The sequence below is a fragment of the Protopterus annectens genome, chromosome 4.part0 (genome assembly GCF_019279795.1).
Source record: "Protopterus annectens isolate FY-2018-M chromosome 4.part0, PAN1.0, whole genome shotgun sequence".
Taxonomy (NCBI): domain Eukaryota; kingdom Metazoa; phylum Chordata; order Ceratodontiformes; family Protopteridae; genus Protopterus; species Protopterus annectens.
In genome coordinates this window covers 1603171958-1603193367 of record NC_056733.1, presented here as the reverse complement: position 1 = coordinate 1603193367, position 21410 = coordinate 1603171958, and the positions used below count along the sequence as shown (strand labels likewise).

The 21410-nt window shown below is 46.0% G+C and overlaps 1 protein-coding gene across 1 annotated transcript in view; it reads right to left on the bottom strand.

The window, feature by feature from the left end:
• RPS14 (ribosomal protein S14) overlaps nt 1-21410 on the bottom strand; it is a 187515-nt gene that overhangs the window by 82787 nt on the left and 83318 nt on the right. The gene's annotated exons all lie outside the window — the stretch shown is intronic.

Below are 21410 nucleotides of genomic sequence, written 5' to 3'. Positions count from 1 at the left end.
GCTTTTTTGCATGAACAGAAAGAATATTTTAGTGGTCAGAAATAATTATAAAAGTGTACACAGTTTTTACAAGTTCAGGAATGCCAATTGCTTAACACTATCTTTTAGTGAATGAGTAAAAGCAGAATCTGAAAAATTACAGCATCAAGAAAGAATAGTGTGCAATCCCCGAGGGCATATTAAATTGCCATAGTAGAGAACACTAGCCCAGTGGAGCTTACAGCAAATCCCCTACTTCAGGTCACAACAGCGGTCAACAGCAGGTACTTAAGGCAACAATATAAAGACCCATGATGGCAGCCTCAGCATGATCAGTTCTTGCCCTTCCCAAGACATTATGAACAAATAGATACTGGGAAAAATCTAGTTTTGCTGCATCTCCAGTGATGGGCACATGGTTCACAGAATGTGATGGAAAGACGGAATTAGTTTCTCTTTCTTTTTCCAGACATTACAATGCACAGAACAGTATGAAAGGCAAAGTACAGTTTTGTACCTACCATAAATGTAGATGTCCGATAGGTATGCATCTGCAGTCCTAACATATGGGTTTGTCCTGCCTCAGGCAGCCCTTCGGTCGGCCGGATTCCAAAGTCTGGGTCTGGCCTCGGCTGATGTCGCACTTCACCCGACGTCATAGCTGCTGGGGTATAAAGGCATCAGCCAACGCCATTTTCCTCAGTGTTTCTTGCCCCAGATGCCAGGTGCCCTCTAGGAAGGCTAAATTTGGATAAATGCAAATAATTCCAAACAGTAGAAAGCAAAATATATATATATAGACATATATACATACAAACAAATACACCATAATAGATCCCCCAGCTAGCTAAAAGAGGGGTAAGTACCCTAGGAATACCACAGAGGGGAAGGAGGGTGGGTAATCTTGACTTCAGATGCATACCTATCGGACATCTACATTTATGGTATGTACAAAACTGTACTATGTCCTTCAAGGATGCATCTGCAGTCCTAACATATGGGTAGAATACCACAGCCAAACTGGGGGGGGAGGCACTAAGATAAAGATGGTGTAGTTAAGATCCCTTGCAAAACAGCAGTTGCAAAACCTGCTCGGGATCTGGAGTATAAAGGAAGATTATAATGCTTGGCAAATGTATGCACAGAGCTCCAAGTAGCAGCTTCTAAAATATCTTTGGTAGCCACTCCTCGTAGGAAAGCTGTAGTGGTGGCTGTAGCTCTTGTGGAGTGAGGCCTGATATTTTCAGGAGTCGTCTTTCCATGAAAAGAGTAGCAAAATCTAATGCAATTTTCTATCCATTTTGAGATTGTCTGTTTTGAAATTGCTTTTCCTTGCACTCCTGTTGCATATGCTACCAGAAGCTGGTCAGTTTTTCTGTTGGTCTTAGTTCTGTCCAGATAGTAGCGTAATTGCCTGTGCACATCCAAGGTATGTAGTAGTCTTTCCCCCCTGTTCTGTGGGTTGGGGAAAAAAGTAGGTAAATGAATCGCTTGGTTCAGTGATACCCTGGAGACCACCTTTGGCATAAAAGTAGGATTAGTTCTCAGAGACACTCTATCCTGATGGAAGATAAGGAAAGGCTGTACTGCCATTAATGCCTGTAACTCAGAAACCCTTCTTGCTGAAGTGATTGCTAGCAGGAAAGCAGTTTTCCAAGATAAGAACTGTAAATCTGCTGTTGCTGCTGGTTCAAAAGGGGGAAGTGTTAATTTTTCCAGTACAAAGTTGAGATCCCATGTAGGTAAAGGTGGTTTCCTTGGAGGCTTTACATTTTTGATTCCTCTCAAGAAATGCCTGAGTAGAGGATGAGAGAAGACAGGAGGATCCATGTTGTACTCTGCTGAAATTGCTGATGCATGAATCTTAATGGAGGAGTATGACAGACCATTGTGGAACAGTTCTGCTAAGTATTCCAGGATGTGTGCTATGTTTGCCAATGAGACATTTTCTCCCTTTGCTGCACTCCAAATGAGGTATCTTTTCCATTTGGCTGAATAAGTTTTCCTTGTGGAGGGTCTGCGTGCCTCCAGGATAATGTCCTTAACCCTCTGAGATAAATCTGGTTTATTTTGTTTTATGCAATATTCCAAGCAGCTAGCTGCAGTGTTTTCAAGTTTGGATGCAGGGTCTTGTAGTTGTTCTGTGTTAGAAGTAAGGGACATAGAGGTAGAGGCCATGAGTGAGTCCGAGACATGCTTCTCAGTAGCGGGTACCAATGTTGCCTTGGCCAGTCTGGAGCTATCAGGATTACCTTTGGCTGTTCCTCTCTGATCTTTAGTAGGACTTTGTACATCAAAGGAAGAGGTGGAAATGCATATGCTGTCAGGTTTTTCCAGCTGAAGGAAAGGGAGTCCACCCTCCAGGCAAGTGGGTGGTATGCTCTTGTGCAGAATTTCTTCAATTGGTGGTTGTGTGTGGAGGCGAACAGGTCTATCTCTGGCATTCCCCATTTCTTTGTTATGGTTTTGAACATATCTGGATGCAGCATCCATTCGTGAGCATCCGTGGTAGTTCTGCTTAAGGTGTCTGCTAGTGAATTTTCTTTTCCTGGTACAAATCTGGCCTGTAGTTGAATGTTGAGATTCAGGGCCAAATTCCACAGGTCCATTGCCATCCGGCATAGAGGATATGAGTGTATACCTCCCTGTTTGTTGATGTACCACATGACTGTGGTATTGTCCGTCCTTATCAGCAGGTGACCTTGATGAAGGAATGGTCTGAATGCCTGGATTGCATGTTTCACTGCCAGCATCTCCTTTAGATTTGTGTGTAGATTCAGCTGGTCTTGGGTCCATAGGCCTTGTATACACTTGTCTTCCATGTGTGCCCCCCAGCCTAGGTCTGAGGCGTCCGTGTTGATGGTCTGGCTTGGATATGGTTTTTGGAAAGGCAATCCTCTGTTCATCTGACAGGCCTGAGCCCACCACAGGAATTCTTTTTTCAGGCATGGAATTATTGGAATCTGGGCTTCTAGACTGTGCTTGTGTTGAGACCATACATTCCTTGCTTGTGTTGAGACCATACATTCCTTAGGTACCATTGCAACTTTCTCATATGCAGCCTGGCATGTGGGATCAATATTATGCAGGATGCCATGTAACCCAGGGCTTGCAGGACTTTCCTTGCAGTAAGCTGAGTCTGTGTTGTTAATGTCATGAAATAGACTGGTAGCTGCTTTTGTTTTTCTTCTGTGAGAAAAGCCATCTGAGTTGTTGTATCCAGTTCTGCACCCAAAAATGTTATCCTTTGGGATGGTACTAGTCTTGACTTTTGAATGTTGACTGTGTATCCCAAGGCTTGCAACAGTTGTATGACCTTTTCCAAATCTTTTGATAATTCTGTCTTGTTGTCCGCTTGTATTAGGCAGTCGTCCAGGTATGGGTAAATTTGAATTCCCTGAAGCCTGCAATGAGCAATTACTGATGCCAAGCATTTTGTGAATACTCTGGGCGCAGTAGATAAGCCAAAGGGCAATGCTGAGAATTGATAATGCTCTGATCCTGCAAGAAATCTGAGGTGTCTTCTGCAATCTGGTCGTATAGGGACGTGCAGGTATGCCTCCTTGAGATCTAGAGTCACCAGCCAAGACTCCTTGCCCAGCATGGGAAGAAGTTGCTGTAGGGTCAGCATTTTGAATTTTGGAACAATGAGGTATGTGTTCAGTGTGGACAAGTCGAGAATAGGTCTCCATTGATTTTCTTTTCTTGGTACAAGGAAAAGCCTGGAGTAAAATCCTTGGCCTTGTTCCATAGGTGGTACCTTTTCTATAGCTCTCATCCTTAGTAAGTTGTTGATTTGTTTTTGAGCCTCTGTTTTTTGGCTTGGTGGAAGGTTTGGCATTCCTCCCTTTTTTGGTAGAGTGTGGAAGTGAAACCTGTAGCCCTTGTCCATTGTTTGTAAAGTCCATTTGTCTCCTGTAATGCAATGCCAGTTGTCGGAAAATAAGGCTAGCTTTCCGCCCAAGGGAGCTTCCAGTTGTTCCCTGGTAGGCGGAAAGTACAGTTTTGTACCTACCATAAATGTAGATGTCCGAACAGGATAGCATCTGCAGTCATAACAAATGGGTTGTCCTGTCGTCAGGCAGCCCTTCGGTCGGCCGGATTCCAAAGTCTGGGTCCAGCTTCGGCTGATGTCGCACTTCACCCGACGTCATCTCTGCTGGTCTTCGGGTATAAAGGCATCAGCCGACGCCATTTTCCTCAGTGTTTCTTGCCCCAGATGCCAGTTGCCCTCTAGGAAAGCTAAATTTTGGATAAATGCCAATGTTTCCAAAATAGTAGAAGGCAAACACACAAAATAAGCATGTATGTACATATATACAAACAAATACACCATAAGAGACTCCCCCCAGCTAGCTATTAGGAGGGTAAATACCCTAGGAGTACCACAGAGGGGAAGGAGGGTGGGTAATCCTGACTGCAGATGCTATCCTGTTCGGACATCTACATTTATGGTAGGTACAAAACTGTACTATGTCCTTCAAGGATGCATCTGCAGTCATAACAAATGGGTAGAATACCATAGCCAAACTAGGGGAGGAGGAAGAAGAATTATGGTGTAGTTAGGACCCCTTGCAATACAGCAGTGGCAAACCCTGCTCGGGATCTAGAGTATAGAGGTAAATTATAATGCTTGGCAAATGTATGCACGGAGGTCCAAGTAGCCGCCTCAATAATGTCCTTGGTTGCCACTCCTCTTAAGAAAGCTGTGGTAGTGGCTGTAGCCCTTGTAGAATGAGGTCTTATGTTCTGTGGAAATGGTTTTCCATGGTAGGAGTAACAGAATCTTATGCAATTTCCTATCCATTTGGAGATTGTCTGTTTGGAAATTGCTTTTCCTTCCCTTCCTGTTGCATAGGCTACTAAAAGCTGGTCAGTTTTTCTGTTACTTTTGGTTCTGTCCAGGTAGTAGCGTAACTGTCTATGTACATCCAAGGTATGCAGCAGCCTTTCCCCCCTGTTCTGTGGATTGGGAAAGAAGGTAGGAAGGTGGATTGCCTGGTTTAAAGACACTCTGGATACCACCTTAGGCATAAATGTAGGATTAGTTCTCATGGACACTCTATCTTGATGGAAGATTAGGAAGGGTTGTACTGCCATTAAGGCCTGTAGTTCCGAAACCCTCCTTGCTGAAGTAATTGCCAGTAGGAAAGCAGTTTTCCATGACAGGTGTTGAAGATCTGCTGTTGCTGCTGGTTCAAATGGAGGGAGTGTCAATTTTTCTAGCACAAACTTCAAGTCCCATGCTGGTAATGGTGGTTTCCTAGGAGGTTTTACATTCTTGATCCCTCTGAGGAATTGCCTGAGTAGAGGATGCGAAAAGACAGGTGGATCGAAGCTGTATTCAGCGGAAATAGCTGATGCATGTATCTTGATGGAGGAATAGGACAGGCCCGTATGTAGAAGCTCTGCCAAGTACTCCAGGATGTTAGCAATATCTATGTTAGAGACATCTTTTCCTCTTTCAGAACTCCAAATGACAAACCTTTTCCATTTTCCTGCATAGTTCCTTCTTGTTGAAGGTCTGCGGGCTTCAAGGATAATGTCTTTAACCCTTTGGGATAAGTCTGGGTTAGTAGCTGTTATGTGATGTTCCAGGCAGTCAGTTGCAAGGTTTTTAGGTTTAGGTGCATGGTGTTGTAGTTGTTCTGAGTTAACATCAAAGGTATCAGGGGTATTGGCCACATTCTCCCCTGAGACATGCTCCTCAGCAAAGGATACCAGTGTTGTCTTGGCCAATTCGGAGCTATCAGAATTATCCTTGGACGTTCCTCTTTGATTTTCAGTAGTACCTTGTGCATCAAAGGAAGAGGTGGAAATGCATATGCTGTCAGGCCTTTCCAACTGAAGGATAGAGTCTCCACCTTCCATGCTAGTGGGTGGCATGTCCTTGTGCAGAATTTTTTGAGCTGGTGATTGAGTGGGGATGCGAATAGGTCTATTTGTGGCATTCCCCATTTCTTTGTGATGGTCTTGAAGATGTCCGGGTGTAGCATCCATTCGTGAGCATCCGAGGTGGTTCTGCTTAACATGTCTGCTAGGGTGTTTTCTTTTCCCGGCACAAATATTGCCTGTAACTGGATGTTGTAGCTCAGAGCCATATTCCAAAGGTCCAGAGTCATTCTGCATAGGGGGTATGAATGAGTCCCTCCCTGTTTGTTGATGTACCACATGACTGTGGTGTTGTCTGTCCTTATCATTAAATGGCCTTCTTTGAGGAATGGTCTGAATTTCTGGATTGCTAGTTTTACTGCCAGCATTTCTTTTGGTTTATGTGCAGGTGCAGCTGGTCTGGAGTCCACAATCCTTGTATGCACTTGTCCAACATGTGCGCCCCCCAGCCTAGGTCTGAGGCGTCCGTTGTGATGGTTTGGTTTGCTTGAAAGTTGTGGAAGGGCAAGCCTGGGTTTGACTGGCATGCTTGAGCCCACCATAGGAACTCTTGTTTCAGGCATGGGATTAGTGGGATTTCGGTTTCTAAGCTGTGCCTGTGTTGAGACCATAAATTCTTTAGGTACCACTGTAGTTTTCTCATATGCAGTCTGGCATGGGGACCAGGATTATGCATGATGCCATGAAGCCCAAGGCCTGCAGTACTTTTCTTGCTGTTAGTTTGTGCTGCTTTGTTAATGCCAAGAAGTAAAGAGGGAGTTGTGCTTGTTTTTCTGCAGTTAAGAATGCCATTTGTTTTACTGTGTCCAATTCCGCACCAAGAATGTTCTTGTCTGGGATGGTATCAGTCTTGACTTTTTAAATTGACTGTGTATCCCAGGGCTTGTAGTAAGCAAATGACTCTTTGTAAATCTGTTGTCAGCTTGCTTTTGTTGTCCGCTTGTAACAGGCAGTCGTCCAGGTATGGATAAATTTGGATTCCTGTAGCCTGCAATGAGCGATTACTGATGCCAGGCATTTTGTGAATACTCTGGGCAGTAGATAAGCCAAAGGGCAATGCTGAGAATTGATAATGCCCTGATCCTGCAAGAAATCTGAGGTATCTTCTGCAATTTGGTCGTATGGGGACGTGCAGGTATGCCTCCTTGAGATCTAGAGTTACCAGCCAACACTCCTTGCCCAGCATGGGAAGAAGTTGCTGTAGGGTCAGCATTTTGAATTTTGGTACAATGATGTATGTGTTTAAGACGGACAGGTCGAGAATAGGTCTCCAACTTTTCTCTTTTCTTGGTACTAGGAAGAGTCTGGAGTAGAATCCTTTGCCCTGTTGTGTTATTGGTACTCTTTCCACAGCTCTCATCTTTGTTAATTGAGCTATCTGCTTTAGAGCTTCTGCTTTTTGATTTGGAGGTAGGTTTGGCATTCCTCTTTTACTGGTAAGGTGTGGAAGTGGAACCTGTAGCCTTGGTCTATGGTTTGCAAAATCCACTTGTCTTTTGTGATATAGTGCCAATTTTTCGAAAATAAGGCTAACTTTCCGCCTAAAGGTGCTGCTATTTGCTCCCTGGTAGGCGGTGTCAGAGACAAGTCACTGTGATTGTCCTGTTGCAGTGGCAGTGGTTGTGTCTGTGCCTCTCTGGTTATTGCCTTGCCACTGGCGTCCTCTATAGGCACCTCCTCTGGATTGATTTCTGCCCCTAGAGCGTCTATTCCTGCCTCTTTGAGATTTTGAGGAGTCTGGAAAGGACCAATTTTTGGCAGGCCAGTTCCTGCTAAACCTTGGGGGCTGAACCTGTAAGAAATCCTTAACTGTTTGTACAGATTTTGCCTTCTCTTCCATTTTCTTCATTACTTGCTGAGCAGGTGTACCAAATAGACTGGCTTTATCCATAGGAGCATCTAACAGCTTTGCTTTAACATGATCCGGCAAAACCTGTTCCTTCAACCATGCATGCCTTCTTATCACTGTGCCAGTCATGGCTGATCTAAATGAAGCCTCCAGTGCATCATAGCCACATTTTAAAGAATGGTTACTAACCTGCTGAATGTTATTCACCATTTCTAAAACATATTTCTTATCTAAGGAGTCATCAGAGGACAGCTTCTTAGTTAACTGATCAAGCATAAACTCTTGGTATTGGATCATGTGAAACTGACAGTTTAAAGCTCTAGCTGAGAGAGTAGCAGAGGTGTAAACTTTTTTCCCCCATCTCTCCAAGGACCTGGATTCCCTTTCAGAAGGGAGAGGATTTTTTGCTGAAGTTGAAGCTACTGCCTTAGGCCCCTGGGATATAGTCTCAGGATCTGCAAGTGGGGCCTTGTATAGGTGGTGATGAGTGTCTGGCACCCTGTAAAATCTATCTGGTTTGGCAGGGGCTGGAGGTAAAGTATCAGGAGCAGTGCAAACATCATTAAATGCATCATCCACAACAGGCAGAACTGGAGGTATAGCTAAGGGCCTATGTTGTGGTAAATGCAGAAAGGTCCTAAGCCTTTTTCTAGAATCTGAGAAATCTTGTCCCTGCCATTGGAATTGCTCTCTCATGGCATGTAAGGTTTCCCCGAAGGAAAATTCCTCTGGTGGAGAGGCAGATGGAATGGATTCTTCAGCATCAGAATCTTCAAAAGTAGAAAAAGGAGCCTCTGGCTGATCTGTAATGTCTGAGTCATCCGAAGAATCAGAGGACACTGGCTCGGGGGGCTCTGCTCTAGGTCTCTTTTCTGGAGGCTGAGAGGCCCTGTCTGGGTGAGATTGGGATCCCCTAATTAAGGAGATTAGATCCTCTGCCAGAGTAAGCATTTGTGAACTAGAAGTGGGCCTATGTGAGGGGGTCTTAACAGGCACTGATTTAACAGTTTTGGCTGCTTTAGCCCTGGCAAAGGCCTTTATAGACATGGCTGCAGGAGGCCTAGCAGCACCACGTGCTGGGGTAGAGACATCCAAAGGGATGGTGTCTGATAATTCACTAGGAACCACAGTAGTAGGCAAAACTTCAGAGGCCGATTCAACTAAGGTAGCAGGAGCCTCAGTAGTAGTCATGGATTCGCTGAAGATTGACCCGTTTTCTCGGTTTCGCGAAACTGAGACACTCGCTGCTTGCTTAACCGTGGTTTCGCCGAAACCGCGGACCGCGAGTGTCGGTCTTTTCTTTGCTTTTAACAATTTGGGTAGTCGGAGGATCCGACGGCATAATGTACGCAAAATCTGAGCGAAAACTGTTCAGCAAACTCCGACCGGCCTAAGCGTGTCGGTTGAAGGAAGCACAGGCTAAACAGGCTGCTACGCCGTGGTCTGGGCCTAAACAAGGTAGGCAGTAAGAGTGGAAATCCTTATGAGGTATTTGTTTCCCACAAGTTAAACAGTTATTTACTTTTTCTGACATCGGCTGAGGCAAGAAAGAGTCCCCAACGGGTACTTAGCTTTTAGAAGTCTTCAAGTAGTATTCGTAGTAGTAATCTCTGGATCTGACCGACCGGCACTTGCGAACAGCTTCTGCTTGGCGCCACGCGCAAGAAAGACGGAGGAAAATGGCGTCGGCTGATGCCTTTATACCCGAAGACCAGCAGAGATGACGTCGGGTGAAGTGCGACATCAGCCGAAGCCGGACCCAGACTTTGGAATCCGGCCGACCGAAGGGCTGCCTGACGACAGGACAACCCGTTTGTTATGACTGCAGATGCATCCTTGAAGGACATCCAGAGCCAAGTCATTGTGCCTGTCCTGTGGAAGTGGTTGTAGTTGCAGCTGTGGCAGCACTTCTCTGGTTGGCAGGTTGCCACTGACGTCCCCTGTAGGCACCCCTAGATTGACCTCTGCCTCTTGGGTGTCTACTTCTGCCTCTCTGTGCTCTGGAGGTGTCTGGAAAGGACCAATTCTTCGAAGGCCAATTTCTGCTAAACCTCGGAGGTTGGACCTGTAAGAAATCCTTGACTGTTTGGACAGATTTTGCTTTTTCTTCCACTTTCTTGAGAACCTCCTGTGCAGGGGAGCCAAACAAACTGTTTCTCCATAGGAGCATCTAGGAGTTTTGACTTAACATGGTCTGGTAAGGATTGTTCTTTTAACCAGGCATGCCTTCGAATCACTGCTCCAGTCATAGCTGATCTAAAGGAAGCCTACAGTGCATCATAGCCACATTTTAAAAAATGATTACTGACCTGCTGAGAGTTATGTACCAAATCCTGAAGGGACTTGCGGTCTATAGGTTCAGGAGAGGACAGTTTTTTATTTAGCTGGTCTAACAAAAATTCCTGGTACTGAATCATGTGGAATTGACAGTTTAAGGCCCTGGCGAAAGAGTAGCAGATGTATAAACCTTTTACCCCATCTCTCTAATGCTCTAGATTCCCTTTCAGAGGGAAGAGGGTTTTAGCAGAGGCAGCTGCCACACCTTTAGGGCCCTGTGAAATGGTTTCTGGGTCTGCAACATGAGCCTTATACAAGTGGTAGTGTGTGTCCGGGACCCTGTAATATCTATCAGGCTTGGCAGGGGCCGGAGGAAGAGAATCAGGGGCAGTACTGGCATCATTATATGCATCATCAACAACTGACAGTACTGGAGGAATGGCTAAAGGCCTATGTTGTGGTAAGTGTAAAAAAGTCCTTAGCCTTTTCCTTGAATCAGAAAAATCCTGGCCCTGCCATTGGAAGTGTTCCCTCATAGAATGTAGGGTCTCCCCAAAAGAAAATTCTTCAGGAGGAGAAGCAGAAGGAATGGAGTCTTCTGCATCAGAATCCTCATAAGGAGAATATGGACCTTCCTGATGGTCTGAAATGTCTGAGTCATCCGAATAGTCTGTAGAGACAGGTTCAGGGGGTTCAGTCCTAGGCCTCTTATCTGGAGGAGGTTGAGAGGCCCTGTCTGGGTGAGGCTGGGATCCCCTGATCAAAGAAATGAGATCCTCAGCCAGGCTGAGTATCTGGGAACTAGAGGTAGGCCAGTGTGAGGGAGCTTTTGTAGGTAAGGCCTTAGAAGATTTAGCTGCTTTAGCCCTGGAAAAGGCCTTGATAGTCATAGAAGCAGGGGGTCGAGCAGCCCCACGTGCAGGGGTAGAAATGTCTAAAGGAATAGTGTCTGGCAAATCCTGGGTGCCTGCTTCTGTAGCAGTAATTTCAGTAGCAGATTCAGCCATGCTCTGTGAGGCCTCTGTTATTGGAGGCATGCTTTCGGCCGAAAGAAGAACAGAGGACTCGGTTTCAGCCGAAACCGAGACACTCGCGGTTGGCCTAACCGTGGTTTCAGCCGAAACCGCGGACCGCGAGTGTCGGTCCTTTTCCTTGTGCTTTTTAGTTAATTGTGTAGTCGGAGTCTCCGACGGCATTTTATAAGCAAAAGTGGGACCAAAAAACTCCTCTGCAAACTCTGACCGACGTCTGAGCGTCTGTCGGTTGAAGGAAGCACAGGCTAGACAAGCTGATACGTCGTGGTCTGGGCCTAAGCAAGGAAGGCAGTAAGAGTGGAAATCCTTATGAGGTATTTGTTTCCCACAAGTTAAACAATGATTTACTTTGTCTGACATCGGCTGAGGCAAGAAAGAGTCCCCAACAGGGTACTTAGAAGTCTTTGGTAGTAGAAATCTCTGGATCTGACCGACCGGCACTTGCGAACAGCTTCTGCTTCGGGCACCGCACGGCAAGAAAGACTGAGGAAAATGGCGTCGGCTGATGCCTTTATACCCCAAGCGGCTATGACGTCGGGTGAAGTGCGACATCAGCCGAGGCCAGACCCAGACTTTGGAATCCGGCTGACCGAAGGGCTGCCTGAGGCAGGACAACCCATATGTTAGGACTGCAGATGCATCCTTGAAGGACATCAAGCAACTACCTATGAAGGTGGTATAAATGTAAATACTTGAGAGAAGGATAAATTAACTGCTGACAGAAGAATGAACAGCTACAACAGAACCAGAGCAGTAAAAGTAGTATACAGGCCTTCAAGTAGGGAGGTGGGGATGGAACCAGTCCCTGTAAATGGAGGATCAGGGGTCTTCCTTGAAAGACTGCTATAGCCTGTTATATCCAGCACGGAGCTATTCCCACCCAGGGTCTTTTATGCAGGACTTTGAGAGGTGTGGAAAAAGTACAGTTTTGTACCTACCACGATAGATATGCAACTGCAGTCATAACATATGGGTTGTCCTGCCTCAGGCAGCCCTCGGTCAGCCGGATTCCAAAGTCTGGGTCCGACGTCGGCTGATGTCGCATTTCTCTCTGACGTCAGAGCGGCTGGAGTACATAAGCATCCGCCGACGCCATTTTCTTCAGTGTTTCTTGCCTCAGATGCCAGGTGCCCTCCAAGGAAGGCTCTAATCAAATTGGAAGACAAAAACAGGATTCCAGACGAATAAATGAGCAATAAACAGATACACCATAACAGATATCCCCAGCTAAGAGAAACAGGGATAGGAGTGGACCCTAGGCATAGAGGGGTATGGAGGGAGGGAAAATCCGACTGCAGTTGCATATCTATCGGACATCTACATTTATGGTAGGTGCAAAACTGTACTATGTCCTTCAAGAATGCAACTGCAGTCATAACATATGGGTAGAATACCATAGCTTAGCTGGGGGAGGAGGAATGCTCTAGGAAAAAGATGGTGTGGCAATCAAACCCTGCAGGACTACCGAAGTAAAGCCTGCTCTGGATCTGGAGTATAGAGGGAGATTGTAGTGTTTGGAGAATGTATGCACGGAGCTCCATGTAGCAGCTTCTAGAATGTCCTTAGTAGGCACCCCTCAAGAATGCTGTAGAGGTGGCTGTAGCTCTGGTGGAATGTGGCCTGACATTGGCTGAAACAGTCTTTCCATGAAAGGAATAACAGAATCTGATGCAATGTCCAATCCATTTTGAAATGGTCTGTTTTGAAATTGCTTTTCCTTGGACTGCAGGGGCGTAAGCTACAAAAAGTTGTTCAGAATTCCTACTGGTCTTGGTTCTGTCCAGGTAGTATCGAAGTTGTCTGTGAATGGCCAAGGTATGTAACAGTCTTTCCCCCTTATTCTCAGGATTGGGGAAGAAAGCAGGCAGATGAATTGCTTGATTTAAAGAAACCCTAGATACCACCTTTGGCATAAAAGTAGGGTTGGTCCTTAATGAAACCCTGTCTCTGTGGAAAATTATGAACGGTGGTATTGCCATTAGGGCCTGTAGTTCCGAAACCCTTCTTGCTGAGGTAATTGCCAACAGGAAAGCTGTCTTCCATGAGAGAAATTGCAAGTCAACTGAAGCTGCTGGCTCAAATGGAGGTACAGTCAGTTTTTCTAGTACAAAATTGAGGTCCCAGGCTGGCACTGGAGCCTTTCTTGGTGGCTTAATGTTCTTGATTCCTCTGAGAAATTGCCTTGGCAAAGGATGTGAAAACACAGGCGGATCAGGGTTATATCTAGCTGAAATAGCTGATGCATGTATCTTTATGGAAGAGTATGAGAGTCCATTCTTTAGCATATCTGGCAAATATTCCAGGATGAGTGGGATGTTCAATAATGATGCATCATGTCCCTTGCTGGTATTCCAAATGCTGAATCTCTTCCATTTTGCTAAGTAAACCTTTCTGGTGGATGGTCTTCGAGCCTCTGTTAATATCCGCTGAACTTCCTTGGAGAGAGATAGGTTGAGGTTATTCATGGGATCTCCCAGGCTGTTAGCTGCAGTGTCTGAAGGTTTGGATGCACTGTTTTGAAGTTGTGTTGAGTCAAAAGTAGAGGCCATTGGGGAAGGGCCCATTTCTTGGTGTGACATGTGCTCCGTAGTAGTGGATACCAGTGTTGTCTTGGCCAGTCTGGAGCTATTAGGATCCCCTTGGGTCTCTCTGCTTTGATTTTAGTAATACTGAGGTCATCAGTGGCAGAGGTGGGAATGCATAGATTTTTAGGAAGTTCCAGTTGAATGAGAGAGCATCTATTTTCCAAGCTTGTGGATGGTATGTCCTTGAGCAGAATTTTTGTAGATGATGGTTGAGGTGAGAGGCAAATAGGTCTACTTCTGGCCTGCCCCATGTCGAAGTGAGCTGTGTGAAGATCTTCGGATGTAACCTACACTCGTGTGGATCTGTGAAATTCCTGCTTAGGCTGTCTGCCAGCACACTGTCCTTGCCTGGAACAAACTGGGATTGTAACTGAATGTTTAGGCTCAGTGATTTTTCCAAAGATGCATTGTCAGTCTGCAAAGGGGGTAAGAATGGGTGCCCCCTTGCTTGTTTATATACCACATCACAGCGGTGTTGTCTGTCCATATCAGTAAATGGCCTTGCTGAAGTTGGTGTTGAAAGGCCTCGATGGCATGCATTACTGCCAGCATTTCCTTTTGGTTTATATGCAGATGTGCTTCCTTTGGAGACCACTGTCCTTGTATACACCTACCTTCCATGTGTGCCCCCCATCCAAGGTCTAAGGCGTCTGTGTTATCTGTGGTTTTTTGAATGACATACCTGTGTTTGCCTGGCTTACAGAGGCCCACCATAGGAATTCCTTTTGTAGGCATGGAATGAGCGGTATGGTTGTCTCTAAGTTGTTGCTGTGCTGAGACCATAGGCTTTTTAGGTACCATTGATGCTTTCTCATGTGTAGCCTTGCTAATGGAACCAGGAGAATGCAGGATGCCATGTAACCCAGGGCCTGTAGGAATCTCCTTGCAGTCATCTTGGTAAGTTTTGCCAAACCTTTGAAATAATGAGTTCACTTCTCTTGCTTGTCTTCTGTTAGGTAAGCCATTTGAGAGGCTGTGTTTAATTTGGCTCCTAAGAAGATTATTTGCTGGGATGGCTGAAGTCTTGACTTTTGGAAGTTGATTGTGTATCCCAGAGCTTGAAGTAATCGTATGACATAGTCCAAGTTTTTTGTCAACATCAATTTGTCGTCCGCTTGTATGAGGCAGTCGTCCAGGTACGGGTAAATTTGGATCCCCTGGAGCTTGCAATGAGCAATTACTGAAGCCAGGCATTTTGTCAATACTCTGGGCGCAGTAGATAAGCCAAATGGCAATGCTGAGAATTGATAATGCTCTGGCCCAGCAAGAAATCTGAGGTATCTTCTGCAGCTGTGTCTGATAGGGACATGCAGGTATGCCTCCTTGAGGTCCACAGTAATCAGCCAAGACCCCTTGCCCAGCATGGGAAGGAGTTGCTGTAGAGTCAGCATTTTGAACTTTGGTACTATGAGAAAGGTGTTTAATGTGGACAAATCCAGTATTGGTCTCCATTGAGATTCTTTTCTTGGAACAAGGAACAGTCTTGAGTAAAACCCCTGGCCTTGTTCTTGTTGTGGAACTCTTTCTATTGCTTTCATCCGAGCCAGCAGAGAGATTTGCTTGATAGCCTCTGCCCTCTGGTTTTGTGGTAGGTTTGGTATGCCTTGTTTTCTTGGTAAGGTATGAAAATGGAACCTGTAACCTCGGTCTATAATGTCCAAAATTGTCAATCTGTGCCAATTGTCTGCAAAGAGAGATAATTTTCCGCCCAAGGGAGCTTCTATTTGTTCCTTGGTAGGCGGAAGTAGAGGAAAGTCATTGAGATTGTGGCTGTGGGGCAGGTGAAGCCCCTGTATCACTTCTTTGGTTTGCTGGCTGCCATTGTCGTCCCCTGTAAGGACCTCTGTATTGCCCTTTTCCTCGTCCACGTCTGTTTTTACCCCTTTGAAATTTTTCAGGATTAGGAAAGGACCAGTTTTTTGAAGGCCGATTCCTACTGAATCTGGGGGGTTGAACCTGGAGGAAATCTTTCACCGTCTGAACTGATTTTGCTTTTTCCTCGATGGACTTTAACACATCCTTAGCATTAGCACCAAAAAGCTTTTTCTTTTCCAAAGGTGCATCCAGAAGTTTTGCCTTTACATGATCTGGTAGAGGTTGATCTTTTAACCATGCATGTCTACGAATGACTGCCCCTGTCATAGCTGCCCTACATGAAGCTTCCAGTGCATCATATCCACACTGCAGGAAGTGATTGCTTACTTGCTGAGAGTTATGTACAGCTTCCTGCAAAGACTTCCTGTCTAAAGGATCAGGAGAGGCCAATGTTTTCTGTAAATCTTCTAACAGGAAATCCTGATATTGTAACATATGAAAAAGGCAATTCAAAGCTCTCATAGATAAGTAGTGGAGGTGTAGACCTTTTTCCCCCATCTCTCTAATGACCTAGCTTCCCTGTTGGAGGGCAAAGGATTTTTAGAGGTGGAAGCTAAAACACCTTTAGGTCCCTGAGAAATAGTTTCCAAATCAGCAGTATGGGCCCTGAATAAATGGGAATGTGTTTCTGGGACCCTGTAATACCTGTCTGGCTTGGCTGGAGCAGGAGGAAGAGAATCAGGGGTAACACTAGAGTTAGAATATAAATCATCCAAAACATCAAGCACAGGAGGAATAGCTAAGGGCCTGTGCTGGGGCTTTTTAAGGAAAGTTCTAAGGCGCTTTCTGGAATCAGAATATTCCTGGCCTTGCCACTTGAAATGTTCCCTCATGGTATGCAGAACTTCCCCAAAAGAAATATCCTCAGGAGGGGAGGCCGAGGGGATGGAATCCTCTGCATCCGAGTCCTCATAGGTCTGGAAGAGCTCTTCCTGGCCATCGGAGTGGATAGAGTCCTCAGAATCTTCATCTGAAGGAATAGGGTCAGAGGGTTCAACCCGGGGCCTTTTATCAGAAGGAGGCTGGGATCCTCTCTCAGGATGGGCCTGTGAACCTCTAATCATAGAAATTAAGTCAGCAGCCATAGTCATGATTTGTGTGTCTGAAGTAGGCTGAGGTAAAGCTTTAGCAGTAAGATGCTTGGTCTTGCTGGCTGCCTTAGCCCTAGTGTAGGCCTTAATAGACATGGCCATAGGAGGCCTGGCAGCTCCACGTGCAGGAGTGACCTTATCTACAGAAATGGTCTTGGGCATTTCCTCGGTTTCGGTATCCGGAGGAAAATCGATAACTGGCGGAGTGATATCCTGAATCGGAGTAGTCGGTAATGCGGTGTCTTCGGTTTGGAGCGGTGGAATAACCGTCTCAGGGGGAACCAGAGCACTCGCGGTAGGTTTTGGCGTGGAGTCGGTGGTAGACGCAGGCCGAGGATGTCGGTCCAGGTCTTTCCATTTCTTGGGAGTTTGCGATGTCGGAAATTCCGACGGCATTGTATAAGCAAATTTTTCGCCGAAAAAATCTTCAGCGAACTCCGCCCGGCGCCTGAGAGTGCGCTTGTTGAAGCGAGCACAGGCTACACAGGCCGAGACGTCATGGTCTGGACCAAGACAAGGAAGACAGTAAGAGTGGAAATCCTTATGAGGTATTTGTTTACCACAAGAAAGACAATTGTTAACTTTTTCAGTAATTTCTGACATCGGCTGAGGCAAGAAAAGGTCCCCAACGGGGTACTTAGCTTTTTTGATGACTTCGGAATCGAAGAATACAGGAGCTGACCGACCGGCACTTGCGAACTGCTTCTGCTTCGGGCACCGCGCGGCAAGAAAGACTGAAGAAAATGGCGTCGGCGGATGCTTATGTACTCCAGCCGCACTGACGGAGAGAAATGCGACATCAGCCGACGTCGGACCCAGACTTTGGAATCCGGCTGACCGAGGGCTGCCTGAGGCAGGACAACCCATATGTTATGACTGCAGTTGCATTCTTGAAGGACATCAGTGAAATATAAAGTTGTTTTCTAGCAACAACCTCTTCATTAGTTTCAGATATCTTTAATGTGGAGTTATTCAGATGACTTTTACTTCTGCAGAGATTGTGTATATTGACTGATATTGGTGGATTGTAACGGCAGACGTCTGAGTGGCCTTTTATGGTTGAAATGTTCTGAATTGGGCAGTTTGTCATTATTGGTTTGTATGTTTTGTTTCATTGCTTAGGGGAAAAATGTTCAAAACTATAAATTTAAAACACACTAACAAGTGCTGCTGTATTATGCAAGGGATATAAGAAGAAGTTATGTATCCACCATAACGTTCCATGTTAGTTGTCTTCTCGCCTTCTTTCTTGCTGGTTGGGTTTGGAGCCGATCCTCGGCTCCGACTCGGCCATCTTCAAAAGCTCGAGAGCTACTTACTGGCTCAAGGCCCCCCTATATTCCATGATGCCTGGCGCTAGATACCCAGATCTCGTTTGGTAAGTCTAACTGCAGACATAATAATAATAATACCGGAATCCTGTCCTAGAATGCATAATCCTACTGGAGAGACTACTAGTCAGAAGGAATAGCCAGAGAAGACTCAGCCAGTGATAAAAACATAAGGAACTCTTCTCGGTCTACTAGGATAGGGGGATGGAGGGTGGGACGCAAGAAAGAAGGCGAGAAGACAACTAACATGGAACGTTATGGTTGGTACATAACTTCTTAATGTTAAGTTGTCTATCTCGCCTTCATTCTTGCTGGTTGGGACAGCGTCCCTAGCACCTCAATCCTGGGTGGCTCATCAGAACAGACTCTTCAGAACAGTGGAACCACAATCAGCTCTGCTCCTGGAGGCCACGTCCAGCTTATAATGTGAAATAAAGGTATGAGGATTGGCCCATGTAGCTGCCGCACAAATAGTTTCCATTGGCAATCTTGCCTGAAAAGCCACTGAAGTAGCTAGAGCGCTAGTGGAGTGACCTTTTGGTTTAGCAGGAAGCTCTTTACTCCTTAGCTGATATATAAATGTAAAAATAGATGTCAACCATCTAGATAAGGTTACTTTCGACACAGGTAGACCTTGTTTACCCTCAGCACAGGACAGGAACAGCTGGTCTGATTTTCTGATTTGCTTAGTTCTATGCAAGTAAAAGCGTAACGGTCTATGAACATCCAACTGATGCAATTTGTACTCCGTCTTGTTGGAATAATTTGGAAAAAAACACAGGCAGATCAATAGACTGATTCAAATTATTGTCAGAAGGAAGGAAGGATTAGTCCCAAGAGAAACTCTGTCATTGTGGAAAACTAGATAAGAAGGGCGAACACAAAGAGCCTGAAATTCAGAAACTCTTCTGGCTGAAGTAATTGCAACCAGAAGTAGGGTTTTCCAAGAAAGAAACTTCAAAGAACAAGAAGCTGCAGGTTGAAAGGGGGGCAGTATCCACGAAGCTAAAATCTCTCACTGGGGGCCTGAGTAAAGTAGTCCCTTTGAGAAAAGCTTTACAAAGCTTATGGGACATGATACTAGTATCCGATAGACCTGTATGAAAGTTTGAAATTGCAGCTAACTGAACTTTTTCGTGCTGGATAGTATCCGATAGACCTGTATGAAAGTTTGAAATTGCAGCTAACTGAACTCTAATCGTGGCAGAAGACAATCCAGCACGAAAAAGTTCCGCTAAAAAATCCAAAATATGGTGCACAGGGGCTGAAAAGGGATCCATATTCCTAGCCTCTGCCCAGAAAGAGAAATGTTTCCACTTATTAGCATAACTCTTTCTAGTAGTAGAATTGTGCGATAAGATGATTTCACGCACCGAGTGGGAGATGTTCGGAAGCCAGGCTAAGGTCGGAAGTGGAGCAACCAAGCAGTGAGCTGGAGAGATTGAAGGGATTGGTGCAGCCCGCCCGATTGATGGATCAGGAGGTCTGGAACTGGGTCCAGGGCTGCTCCAGAAGGTAATGATGCAGGAACGGGAACCAAATTTGTCGAGGCCAGTAAGGGGCAGTGAGGATCATCTTGCATCCCAATATGGTAGCTTTCTGTATTAATTTGGGAATCAGGGGGAATGGAGGGAATGCATAAAGAAGTCCCTGAGGCCAATCGTGAACTGGAGCGTCCCTGGGGAAGTGTCCGGGAAGAGGGAGGAGAGAGAAGAAATTGTTGCACTTGAAGGGGGTGGCAAAATGGTCGCAGCAAGGCTGACCCCATTTGCGGAAGATTTGGTCCGCCACTGTCTGAGAGACCACTCGTGAGGCATGAGAATTGCTCTGCTCAGCCTGTCCGCTATAATGTTGGACTTCCCAGGGATGTGCGCTGCTATCAGAAACCGTTGGGAAGAGATCGCCCACTGCCAGAGTCTGAGTGCTTCTCGACATAGGGGGTAGGACCTGTTTCCGCTCTGCTTGTTGACGTACCACACTACCGACATATTGCCTGTTTGAATTGCAATGGTCCCGGTGGGAAGACAGTTGTGAAGAGCTTGCAACGCCAAAAGCACGGCCCTCATCTCCCAAGACATTGATATGCAGATGGTACTCATGAGGCTGCCAGGTGCCTTGGACTGTTCTGCCCTGAAAATGCCCCCCCCCCCACCCGATCAAGGAGGCATCCATGGTCACCTTAGCCACTGGAGGAGGAAGAGCAAATGGTCTGCCCTGGGGTACTGATGGGGAAACTATCCACCAAGCTAGTTGGTTTTTGCATGTCTGTGTGATCATTACCTTGTGAGACATTGGAAGCTGCTGGAAAGACCATTGGGTGAAGAGCATCCACTGAAGAATCCTCATATGAAAACGAGCAAGGGGGACTAGTATGATAGCCACTGCCATGAGACCCAAGGTCTTTAGGACGAATCTGGCCTGAATTTTTTTGCATCCTAATAAGACCTGCACATGTCGGCGAATGTCTAGCACTCTGTCTAATGGAAGTCTCGCCGACATGTCCTTTGTATTTAAGTTTGCGCCTATAAAGGTAATAGATTGACAAAGGCGACAATGCAGACTTTTCGAAATTTATTGTGATGCCTAGTTTGGAGCAAGTTTGGATGGTGTAGTCTCTGGCTCGCAGCAGGTGATGCCTGGTGGTTGCAATAAGGAGCCAGTCGTCTAAATATGGAAACACCTGGAATCCTTGCCGTCTCAGGTGAGCGGTAACTACTGCCAAACATTTGGTGAACACCCTGGGGGCTGTGGTGAGACCAAAGGGCAGAACTCTGAACTGATAATGACTGGCTCCCAGCCGGAAGCACAGGAATCTTCTAGAGTGTCTGTCCATTTTGATATGGTAGTACGCGTCCTGAAGATCTATGGAGCACATCCAATTGTCCTGACCCAGAAAGAGTAAAATGGACTATAGCGTGACCATCCGGAACTTCGTTCTTTGAACAGACCTGTTTAGTCTGCTGAGATCCAGAATGGGTCTCCAGTCCCCTGTCTTTTTTGGTACCAAAAAGAACCTTGAGTAAATTCCGGATCCTTGCTGGTCTGCTGGACTGGCTGGATGGCTCTTTTCCTTAGCAGTTTTGAAATTTCTTGAACTGCTTCATCCCTTAGATTGGGTGGACCATCTGGAAGGGATTTGTTGGGAATGTAGGGAGTGCGAAAGAAGGGGATTTTGTAGCCTTCAGATATGATGGACAGTACCCACTTGTCTTGTGTTATACTTTGCCAGGCTTTTGGGTACAGCGATAATCTTCCCCAGACTGCCTCCGAAGGTGGACAGCCGGGCAGCACCTCAGGGATGCTGGAAGGGCTGGTCAGAGAAAGATTCTCTTTGGCCCTGATTTTGCGGACCCCCTCTGCCCAGAGGGCAGCGTCTATTGTTGTTCCCTCCTCTGACCCTGGAGGGGAACACTCCACGTGCGTCAGGCACGGCTCCCTGGGGTTTCCAGAACCACATCTTCCCACTCTTCTGACCCTTGGGATACGGTCTTGAAGGA